This window comes from Gekko japonicus, unplaced genomic scaffold, assembly GCF_001447785.1.
Source record: "Gekko japonicus isolate JY-2015 unplaced genomic scaffold, Gekko_japonicus_V1.1 scaffold1826, whole genome shotgun sequence".
In the NCBI taxonomy this organism is placed as follows: domain Eukaryota; kingdom Metazoa; phylum Chordata; class Lepidosauria; order Squamata; family Gekkonidae; genus Gekko; species Gekko japonicus.
Genome location: NW_015171557.1, coordinates 228,145 through 240,105, shown reverse-complemented (window position 1 = coordinate 240,105; position 11,961 = coordinate 228,145). Strand labels below are relative to the sequence as shown.

General features: G+C 44.9%; 1 protein-coding gene across 1 annotated transcript in view; it reads right to left on the bottom strand.

Annotated features, from left to right (window-relative positions):
* Window positions 1-11,961, bottom strand: part of NRG2 (neuregulin 2) — a 321,168-nt gene that overhangs the window by 99,129 nt on the left and 210,078 nt on the right. The window lies entirely within an intron of this gene.

The window sequence follows — 11,961 nt, the reverse complement described above, 5'->3', positions numbered from 1 at the left end:
CGAGCCACCTGGCTTAAATCAGCCTCCCAATCTGCCCCTATCCCCTCTCCCCCCAATCCCCATCTTCCTTCAGAGGAGCAGGTGAGAGGGTTTACAGCCGTACACCTTAAGCATGGCTCCCACTGGACCATTCTCAGCTCTGTTCTTTTAGCATCACGTGGGGCAGCCGCTTCACCCAGCCCTGCCTCCTTTGTGGGCTTGGCTCCAGCCTTGTCCCCTGCTTGGTGCCAGCTCTCCGGGATGCTGAAAAACTGAATGCATTTTTTGCCACTGTCTGCAGTGTGGAAGATGAGAAGTGCTTGCCCACTCCAGAACCGCTGATTTCAGGAGGGGTGTTGAAAGACCTGAGTCAGATTGAGGTGATGAGAGAGGAGGTCCTATGACAGATAGACAACTTAAAAACTGATAAATCACCAGGCCCGGAATGGCATACATCCAAGAGTTCTGGAAGAACTCAAATGTGAACTTGTGGATCTCCTGACAAACATATGTCATCTTTCCTTAAAATCTGCCTCCATTCCTGAGGACTGGAAGGTATCTAATGTCATCCCCATCTTTAAAAAGGGTTCCAGAGGAGATCCAGGAAATTACAGGCTAGTCAGTCTGTCAAAAATTGCCCTGCTCAGTTTGCCATGGTTGCCTGGGGGAGGGGAATTCCTTAGGTGGGGGAGAGTAAGTGTGGAGTGTGGCTGTACTATCTTAGAGGCGTAATTCTTCTGAAGAAGCCTTCCTCTCTCCCAGAGGAAAGTCCTTGAAACTTTTGGTGCCAGCTTGCTTTTGTAGATAATGGGATCATATATTTCCCAGGTGAAAGGGGGTAGAGTCGCTGGGGCTAGGCGGAGTGGATGTAACATATAAGTGGGCCTTAGGAGGGGCTATATTTGAATTACCTATATCTATTATTGTACTCGCCAAAATCTTCAGAACTGACCCAGTACTGTTATGACCTGGACCTTGCTTATAACTCAATAAACATATCACTGCCAAAAAGAGTGTTGTTGAGAATAACTTGCCCAGGAGTCTGACACTGACGTCAATACTGGGTAAGTTGGTGGAAACTGTTATTAAGGAGAGAATTAGTAGGCACATTGATGGACAAAAACTATTGAGGCAGACTCAGCATGGGTTCTGTAAGGGAAGATCTTGTCTCACTAACCTGTTAGTGTTCTTTGAGGGGGTGAACAAACATGTGGACAAAGGGGCCCCAATAGGTGTTGTTTACCTTGATTTCCAGAAAGCTTTTGACAAAGTTCCTCATCAAAGGCTCCTAAGTAAGCTCATGGGATAATTGGACCAGTCCTTTTGTGGATCAAAAACTGACTTATAAATAGGAAACAGAGATTGAGTATAAATGGGAAATTTTCTCAGTGGAGGGTGGTAAGCAGTGGGGTTCCGCAGGGATCAGTACTCGGTCTGATACTTTTAAACTTTTTTATTAATGATTTGGAGTTGGGAGTAAGCAGTGAAGTGGCTAATTTTGCAGACGACATGAAGTTGTTTAGGGTGGTGAGAACCAGGGAGGATTGTGAGGCACCCTAAAGGGATCTGTCAAGGATGGGCGAGTGGGTGTCAACGTGGCAAATGGGGTTCAATGTGGCCAAATGCAAAGTGATGCACATTGGAGCCAAAAATCATAACTATAAATACACATTTATGGGGTCTGGACTGGTGGAGATTGACCAAGAGAGAGACTTTGGAGTCGTAGTAGATAACTCACTGAAAATGTTGAAACAGTGTGTGACTGCAATAAAAAAAGGCCAACCCTATGCTGGAGATTATTAGGAAGGGAATTGAAAACAAATCAGCCAGTATCATAATGCCCCTGTATAAATCGATGGTGCAACCTCATTTGGAATACTGTGTACAATTCTGGTCACCACCCCTCAGAAAGGATATTATAGCATTGGGAAAAGTGCAGAAAAGGGCAACTAGAATGATAAAAGGGTTGGAACACTTTCCCTATGAAGAAAGGTTAAAGTGCTTGGGGCTCTTTAGCTTGGAGAAATGACGGCTGAGGGGTGACATGATCGAGGTTTATAAGATTATTCATGGGACTGCTGAGCAGTCAGGTTAGAACACATAAAATGAAGTACTTCTTTACCCAAAGAGTGGTTAAAACATGGAATTCACTGCCACAGGAAGTGGTAACAGCTACAAGCATGGACGGCTTCAAAAGGGAATTAGATAAGCATACGGAGCAGAGGTCCATCAGTGGGTATTGGACACAAGGTATAGATAGGAACTCTCAGTCTGGGGCAAGTGATGCTCTGTATTCTTGATGCTTGGGGGGGCAACAATGGGAGGGCTTCTAGTGTCCTGGCCCCACTTGCTGGACCTCCTGATGACACCTGGTATTTTTGGCCACTGTTTGACAGAGTGTTGGACTGGATGGGCCATTGGCCTGATCCAACACTGGCTTATCTTATGTTCTTAAGTTCTTAAGGTCTGGGTTTCCAAGCAGATTTGTTAACAAGAATGTGCAGAATATTTAGATAATCAGAAATCAGGATAAAAGGGAGAAGACAAACAGTGAATCTGGATAATTTGACTTCAGCCTCAGATAATAAGGATCCCTCTGTCAACTAGGGCTACTGCAGCACACGATACCAGCACAAGTTGACAGAGGCATTATTATGATTGCTCAAACCTTTGGCTTTCTTATTGGAATTTTATTTAGCAGGAGGTAAACTGAGGAGAAAGCAAGAGAGTACCAGAAAAACATCTACTTCTGCTTCATTGACTATGTTAAAGCCTTTGACTGTGTGGATCACAACAAACTATGGCAGGTCCTTAAAGAGATGGGAGTAATCTGGCGTGATCTGGTCCATGGGGTTGCAAAGAGTCGGACTTGACTGTGTGACTGAACAACAAAAAAAAAACTGAGCAGCAGGAGGTGTCTTTCGCCCCCAATATCTGTCTCCTTCTCAAGCAAGGCGGACTTGCCCCTGCCTGTTTGGTGTGGTGGTTAAGTGTGTGGACTCTAATCTGGGAGAACCGGGTTTGATTCCCCACTCCTCCAATTGCACCTGGCTGGATGACCTTGGGCAAGGCATAGTTCTGATAAGAGCTGTTCTCTCAAGAGCAGTTCTCAAGAGACCTCTCTCAGCCCCACCCACCTCACCGGGTGTCTGTTGTGGGGAGGGGAAGGGAAAGGAGATTGTAAGCCACTCTGAGACACCTTTGGATAGTGAAGGGCGGGGTATAAATCCAATCTCTTCTTCTTCTTCCTCTGTTTCCAATTAGTGACAGAACAGGCGGTTCACAAGTAAGGAGTTTTTCCCCTCTACCCCACCAGCTTTCATTGAAAAGGACAACTCCCCTGCCCAGCGGCGCCAGGAGGCTGTGCAAGCAGTTTGGGGGGGGGGGGAATAAATTGATAGAAAAGTGGATGATTTGACATTCTGGTAATTGCTACTTTCTACAGCTCAGTCTAGAGTTTATTTCATTATGGTCCATCATCACTGAAAACAATCTTAAGCTCATTTGGCTTGGGGAAACTGGAAATGGAAAAGGTATTTTAATACAAACAGCATCTGGGCTTTAGATAACATTTACCATGCAAAGAAATCACACAGCCTTAAGATGTAGAATCACTGTTTACAGCTGTCAGTAAGAGAAATTCAGACAAGCACTCCTAATACACTGCAGCCTAGGTATTCTGACTCCCATGGTACTGACCAAGCTAGTAAATAAGGTGTATTTCGAAAGATCAAAAAGAATCCAGCATTATCTGCAGAAGTAACAGCAATATAGCTAAAGCCCGCAAGAACAGAAATTATACAGCAAGAAGGTACAGCTAGATTCTCTGTCCAACATGATAACATGATTTTATTACAACAAAACTCAGTGATCCTTCCCTCCTTCCTGCACAATGTTCGGCTGATTTTATGTTTTTCTATGTATATTTTAGCTCTGGGTTTTAGCTATGTGTTTTTGTTGGTTTTAATGGTTTTTAAGATGTGATTTTATCATGTATTTTTTACTCTGTTAGCCACCTTGATGGCCCTAATGAAGGCAGAAAGGTGAGGTATATAAATCTTGTAAACTTACTTACTTGCATTACTGTTCATTCAACCAACGTCATGAACAGGAAACACAGCTAAAATACTAATGGGGTTTAGAGGTCCGATGAGCTATCATGACCAATGTTCCCTCTGAGCTGTGGAGTCCTGTGAGCAAAAATTCTACTTTGTGAGTTACTGGCATTAGTGAGCAAGCGATTTGGCTACTGCATAAATTAGTTTGCTCTGGAGCCCTCCTTCCTGATCTAAGACAAAAATGTGTGAGTGGCAGTGGCTAAGAGTTTAAGAAGAAGAAGAGATTGGATTTATACTCCACCCTTCCCTACCCAAAGGTGTCTCAGAGCGGCTTACAAACTCCTTTCCCTTCCCCTCCCCACAACAGACACCCTGTGAGGTAGGTGGGGCTGAGAGAACTCTTGACAGAAACGGCTCTTTTTCAAGGACAGCTCTTATCAGAACTACGGCTTGCCCAAGGTCGTCCAGCCAGGTGCAAGTGGAGGAGTGGGGAATCAAACCCATTCTCCCAGATTAGAGTCCGCGCACTTAACCACTACACCAAACTGGCTCTTAAGATGCTGAAGCTGCAGACCGGAAGGTCTGTATTTTGGCAGTTCGAGACCCGAGTGCCACATGACAGAGTGAGCTCCCGTCTCTGGCCCCAGCTCCTGCCAACCTAGCAGTCTGAAAGCAAGAAATTACAAGTAGATAAATAAGTACTGCTTCAGTGGGAAGGGAACAGCGTCCCATGTTTAGTCATGCCAGCCACATGACCACGGAAATGTCTTCTGACAGCACTGGCTCTTTGGCTTGGAAACCGCCCCCTAGAGTCAGATTTGACTAGCTTCCGAGAAAGGAAAACCTTTACCTTTAGCTCATACTAACTCAGCTTAAAGGGAACGCTGATCACGGCTATCAAATATTTCGTGACCTGCAAAGTCATTGGGGGTTCTTTGTCACTTAACAGCTGTGAAACACTGGCCTCCACAGAGACAATATTCTTTCCAATCAAAGGAAATATCATTCCAGTGTCCACGTAGTTCAACACCCAGTTTTCAACAGTAGCCAGCCAGGTGCCTCTAAGAAGCACCTGAGCATAGCATGACTTGCTCCTGGTCCTTGTCGCCAGCATCTCATAATTCGAGATGCGATACCCTTTGAAGCTAGAGGCCCCGACGTGTACGTGGTCGCGCATTTGACTAACCCTTCTTAAAAATGCCTAAGTGGCTTCTTCTAGCCCCTTCAATCCTAGGAAGGGTTCTTGAGCTGGTGGAAGACTTTACACTTGGCTTGAACGGTAAGACATGAATAATTATTTCCTCATATGGCATGTGCTCCATATCACGCATCATTTTAGTATTTTTGGTACATTAGCCAGCCCTATCGCACAATTGCACTCATATCACACGCTAGCAAGGTCATGCTCAAGATCCTACAAGCTAGGCTTCAACAGTACGTGGATAGAGAACTACCAGAAGTACAAGCTGGGTTTCGAAGAGGTAGAGGAACTAGAGATCAAATTGACAACATTCGCTGGATTATGGAGAAAGCAAGAGAGTACCAGAAAAACATCTACTTCTGCTTCATTGACTATGCTAAAGCCTTTGACTGTGTGGATCACAACAAACTATGGCAGGTCCTTAAAGAGATGGGAGTACCAAACCACCTCACATGTCTCTTGAGAAACCTGTATAAGGGCCAAGAAGCGACAGTTAGAACCGGATATGGAACAACTGATTGGTTCAGCATAGGAAAAGGAGTACGACAAGGATGTATATTGTCACCTTGCTTATTTAATATATATGCAGAGTACAGCATGCGAAATGCTGGCCTGGATGAATCACAAGCGGGAATTAAGATTGCTGGGAAAAAGATCAACAACCTCAGATATGCAGACAATACCACTCTAATGGCAGAAAGTGAAGAGGACCTAAAGAGCCTCTTGCTCAGGGTAAAAGAGGAGAGCGCAAAAGTGGGCTTGAAGCTCAACATCAAAAAAACTAAGATCATGGCATCCGGCCCCATCACTCCTTGGCAAATAGAAGGGGAAGTCGTGGAAGTAGTGACAGACTTCACGTTCCTGGGATCCCAGATCACCGCAGACTGTGACTGCAGCCATGAAATTAAAAGACGCCTGCTCCTTGGGAGGAAAGCGATGGCGAACCTAAACAGCATGATAAAAAGTAGAGACATCACCCTGCCAACAAAAGTCCGCATGGTCAAAGCAATGGTATTCCCAGTAGTCATGTATGGCTGCGAGAGTTGGACTATAAGGAAGGCCGAGTGCCGAAGAATAGATTCTTTTGAACTATGGTGCTGGAGAAGACTCTTGAGAGTCCCTTGGACTGCAAGAAGATCAAATCAGTCAATCCTAAAAGAAATCAACCCTGACTGTTCCCTGGAAGGCCAGATAATGAAACTGAAGCTCAAATACTTTGGCCACCCAATGAGAAGGGAGCACTCACTGGAGAAGACCCTGATGCTGGGAAAGATTGAAGGTCAAAGAAGACGGAGACGGCAAAGGATGAGATGGTTGGACAGTGTCATCGATGCAACGAACATGAAATTGAGCCAACTTCAGAGGACGGTGGAAGACAGGAAGGCCTGGCGGGAGCTGGTCCATGGGGTCGCAAAGAGTCAGACTCGACTGTGCGACTGAACAACAACAACAACAAGCCAGCCCTTTGCTTCATTTTAAACATGCATGTTCAGAACTGCATTCTAGTTGGGGCAGGACCAACAAATTACACAATGACATTATGATACCTGCATTCTCTTCCTATGGCTTTATAGCTCTAAATTCACTGCAACAGCACACTGACCTGCCTGTTCAATGAACTTTCTACTGTCCCTCAACATCTCCTCCCTAGGTTTTCTCAGTCAATTTAGACTTCATCGATGCAAATGCAAGGCTCTTTGTCGTAATGTGCATCACTTACTACTGGACAAATGATATACACTGAACAAACATACCTTCAAGTTTACAGAAAGTGGTATTTTTTTATTTGATTTTTATCCCGCCCTCCCCCCCCTTTCCCCCCCCCCCCGCGAATGGGCTTAGGGCGGATTACAAAATCTCAATAACAAGAGTTAAAATAATTAAAAGTAATTTAAAACAGTAGTAGGAACCGCAATCAAGGTTCATGCTGCTGTGCTCAGTTTAAGCTGATCGTAAAGTCAGCGATTTCAGTAGGGGAGGCCAAAGATGGATTTTGGATGTCCACAGCCTCAATCGTAAGCTCGGTGGAACAGCTCTGTTTTACAGGCCCTGCGGAATTGTAATAAATCCTGCAGAGCCCTGATCTCGAGTGGGAGCTTATTCCACCAGGCCTGGTTGAGGCTAGTCGAACATCCTTGGGGCCGGGGACAACCAGTAGATGTTGGCTGACTGAGCGCAATGCTCTGCGGGGCACATATGGGGAGAGGCGATCCCGAACTTGTGAGCAGGGCTAATAAATTTTAAGATAGAAAAAGTATGTTTTGGTCCATTGCCCCGAACATTTAACCTTTCCTGAAGACCACCATAAAGATTTTAAAAAATCAGTTTGCTGCCATGACAGTGTCAGAATTTGCCTGATTCTCTTTTAGATTTTTTTGGTGAGTTTCCACACTATTAAATGCGAGTAGAGACATCACCCTGCCAACAAAAGTCCGCATGGTCAAAGCAATGGTATTCCCAGTAGTCATGTACGGCTGAGAGAGTTGGACTATAAGGAAGGTCGAGCGCCGAAGAATAGATTCTTTTGAACTATGGTGCTGGAGAAGACTCTTGAGAGTCCCCTGGACTGCAAGGAGATCAAATCAGTCAATCCTAAAAGAAATCAACCCTGACTGTTCCCTGGAAGGCCAGATAATGAAACTGAAGCTCAAATACTTTGGCCACCCAATGAGAAGGGAGCACTCCCTGGAGAAGACCCTGATGCTGGGAAAGATTAATGGTTAACAGAAGAAGGGGACGGCAAAGGATGAGGTGGTTAGACAGTGTCATAGATGCAACGAACATGAAATTAAGCAAACTCCGGAGGGTGGTGGAAGACAGGAGGGCCTGGCGTGATGTGGTCCATGGGGTCGCGAAGAGTCAGACTCGACTGTGCGACTGAACAACAACAACAAATGCGAGTGACCAACCATTTAAAAACAAATATGTCTGACATTTGAGCTAGACAGATCTGCTCAAAAACAAGGTATCTTTGCCGTTTTATAGGTCTCAATATTTACTACAATCGGTTAAGCGAAATTTGTTAGATTTTTAAGTCATCCCTCAGAGCCTATTACTAAGCTTTCAAAGACTATAAGGATCTTACAAAATCTTTCATTAGATGTCAGGAAATTTTTAATTCACAAATATTGGAAAAGAGATATATTTTTTTAATTGCTGCAGTAGAGCCAACTTCAGAACAAGTAATAGCATTATTGTTTACAAAAACCTTTCAGGTAGTTGAGTTTTCCCCAGAAATTAACATGACCAAAAGGCTTGTCTAGTTTAAAGTCTAGGTCACGTCTGTGGAAAGACAGCTGGAGAAAAGTGACTGTTATACTTGCCACAAGTGTCCAATAAGGTGATGAAAATGAAATTCTCTGCAGGGCTCTTTTTGTAGAAAAAGCCCAGCAGGAACTCATTAGCATAATAGGCCACACCCAACAGCAGGAACTCGTTAGCCTATTGGGCCACACCCCTGACAGCACAGCTCATTAGCACATGCACCCCCATGTTACCAGAGGTGTGGTCATCCAGCCACGCCCACCTTTTGCTTCTTATTCTGTTTACCTTGTTTGTGGTCAAAACCCAGGGCCTTTTTTTGTAGCAGGGACTCCCTTTGCATGTTAGGCCACACACCCCTAATGTAACCAATCCTAATGAGTTTCTGCTGTTGGGTGTGGCCTTTTATGCTAATGAGTTCCTGCTGGGCGTGGCCAACTTGGGAGTCAGCCGGAACTCCGTTCCTGTGCGTTCCTGCCCCAAAATAGCCCTGCTTCTGAGTAATAACCCAGCCCTTTAACCCCGTTCGCCTAGAATAAGGATTGTGATGGGACTTTAACTGGGGCATGTTCTAGAATAATAAAAGTAGATCCACTGCTCTCCTGTAATTATTCTGTTGCTTGTGCTAGTCTTGCTGCATGATTGGGGTATAATATAATCATACAGTTAGAATCTGACCGCCTCCATTTGCCCTGGAGAGTTTTCAACTTAACTCTTGATTTTTTTTGCCCACCTGCAGAAAATCACTGACCAGTCTTTGCCATTAATTCAAAATCTTATCAGGGATTAAAATAAAGCATTGGTGAACAGAAGAAGTAATTTGCAGTGCGATCCCCACTACACTCAGATTGTACATGCATACCTAGCATCAGATAACTGAGACAGATTGGAAATTATTTTGGCATACTCATTGGCTATCAGACTTTCTGCCTGAGATGAAAGAGACGATCTCAAAGGTTATAATGAAGGCCACATTCATCTAAGGGTCTTGGATGACTTCAGCTTTCCAGCTAAGGATGAGACCCTTCCAGGAAAGCAGCATCTGGTGCAGGTCTAGGCTAGGTTTGACTTTGCTTTTATCCTCTACAGCAGGGGCCCCCAAACTGCGGCCCATGGGGTGCATGCAGTCCCCGAGCGTGTGTGGCCCTCCAGCCTGCTTGTTCGCTGCTATCACCCTCAACAGCAACACAAAGGGTGAGCTACACAGCAATACGATCAGTAAACAAAAAGAACTGTGCACCAATACTGTACATAAAATCTAAATATTTTTATTATAAGCAAATTAATGCACACTGCAATACTGTATACACACAAGGACTGTACCATACAGATGAATACACAAAATATCTTTTTCAAAGGTGTGTGAGTCTAGTAATTCCAAGTCGCACAATTAGGAACAACTCCTTAGGTGTTCAAATTAAGTCCACAAAAAATTCTTTCACCATACGGATCTTCCTTCCTTCTCTGAAGTGAATGCTAGCTTATTCCAAGCACGTTTCTCATACGCTTTCTCAAAGAACAGATCTGATTAAATTTTGTTCCAAGTGGGTACTCTGTTACCATTTCAGCTAGGACATAGTCCTCTGAAGTGGGTCGCACCAGACTGGCACTGGTTCTGCTGGCCACTCTGTACATACACTGGTTCTGCTGGGCACTCTGTACATTCACTGTCTGTGCTGTACTTGCACACACACCTTGCTTGGATCTGCTGAACTGGCATTGCCACAGTGGCACCGGTTCTGCAGGGCACTCTGTACATGCATTGGTTCTGCTGGGCCTGGAAAAATCCCCTCACCTTCAGTTTCTACTGAAGAGACTCTCTGGTTTGACATCAGTCCTTGGGGGGGGGGGTTGCTGGTCTTTTCCCCCCACCCTTGGAAACAATGGAGGATGGGGGGCACCTTCTTTGGGGGCCCACAGAATTGGACCCCTGGTCTAATCTTTTTGAAACGTGGGGGGTCCTTTGAGGAGAGGCACCAGAAGCTACACTGAAATTTTGGTGCCTCTACTTAAAAATACAGCCCCCCTCCCAGACCCTTGGATACCCTCAGATAGATTCCCCATTGACTATAATGGTCCCATAGGCTATAATGGAGCTAGGGGAAAAAATAAATCAGGATTTCGGGGAGGGGGGACCCCGAATCCGAATACCAAACCAGTAAAGGAATTCGGGTTTTGGGGGGGAATCTTGAATTGTTTGGGGCCTAATATATCCAAACCCACCAAAAAAACCCAGTTTTATTTGTGTGCACATCCCTAGTGGAGAGAGATGGTTTGACTGCCACAGCTTAAATAAACGGGCATAATCGTCTCTGTCTCAAGTTACTTAAGTCTCTGAACCTACAGTTCCAGTTTTCCTTCTTAAAACTTGATAGGGATCACACACAAAGACACACACCGTACTAGGAGCTATTTCCCTCAGGGAAGGACTACTGGTCCCACTTCCATATTTCAGGATATCCTTCACTCTCTTTCACTCCCTTCTTAACTGAACTCAACAGTTCTAACTGCCACTCTCAACTGTAGGATTCCATTTGAATCCCCTGTTAATCAAGGTTCTCAGACCGGGTTAGAGCATTAGCCATTCACTGCCTGTTACATAGCTCTGGAGGCCGAGCTTGATGTTCAGTCATCCGTGCCCATGCGTTATTCTTGCTGGAGAGTTCTTGTCACGGCACAGGATGAAATGCCCATACTACGTAACAAGGCCAAGTAAACGTCTATTCAGATGAAATATTTGGGTCTGCAGCTGCCAGTTTCTTTGCATTGAGAGATCTCTCAGGGGGGAAACATACCCCCCCCCCCGGAAAAAAAATCTAGTTTGTTCTTGTGGTATTCACACTTCTCAGAATTTAATGTGAGATTGCATTGTTGACGCTAATTCAGAACAGCTTCAAGTCTGTCATCGTGTTCTTTTTGAGCTGTCTCAGACACAGGAATAGTGTTGCTAAGACTGCACCACATCTAGCCCAGACAAGGTTTCCCGGGTTACATTCTCGAAAATTTCAGCAGCAGAGGAGATGGCAAAACTGAGTAAACAGTACAGGGGTGAAGTTCTAGCAGGGTTGTCAAGCTCATTTTTTACGAGGGCCAGAGCTGATACAAATGTCACTTTGTTGGGCTGGGTCATGTGTGCCATAAAATGTAATGCCAGATACCAGAGATATAAACTTTATAAAGGACACAGGCAAACCCAATTAACTATATTATTCTTTACTCAAAATACAAACATGCTTCAAAGACAAACAAGCTTTGATATATAGAGCTTCCAAGACCTTCCAGGAAAAGAAACTGAATGCAAAGTCTTCAGGGCACCATGTGCTGTGGAAAGGGAGGGAGGGAGGGAGGGGAGGCTGGCGTGAGTGTAGTTGTGGCCAATGCTCCCTCTAAGCTGCAGAGCCTCGTGAGCAAAGATTCTACTTTGTGAGCTACCGGCATGAAAGTTGTGAGCAAGCGATTTGG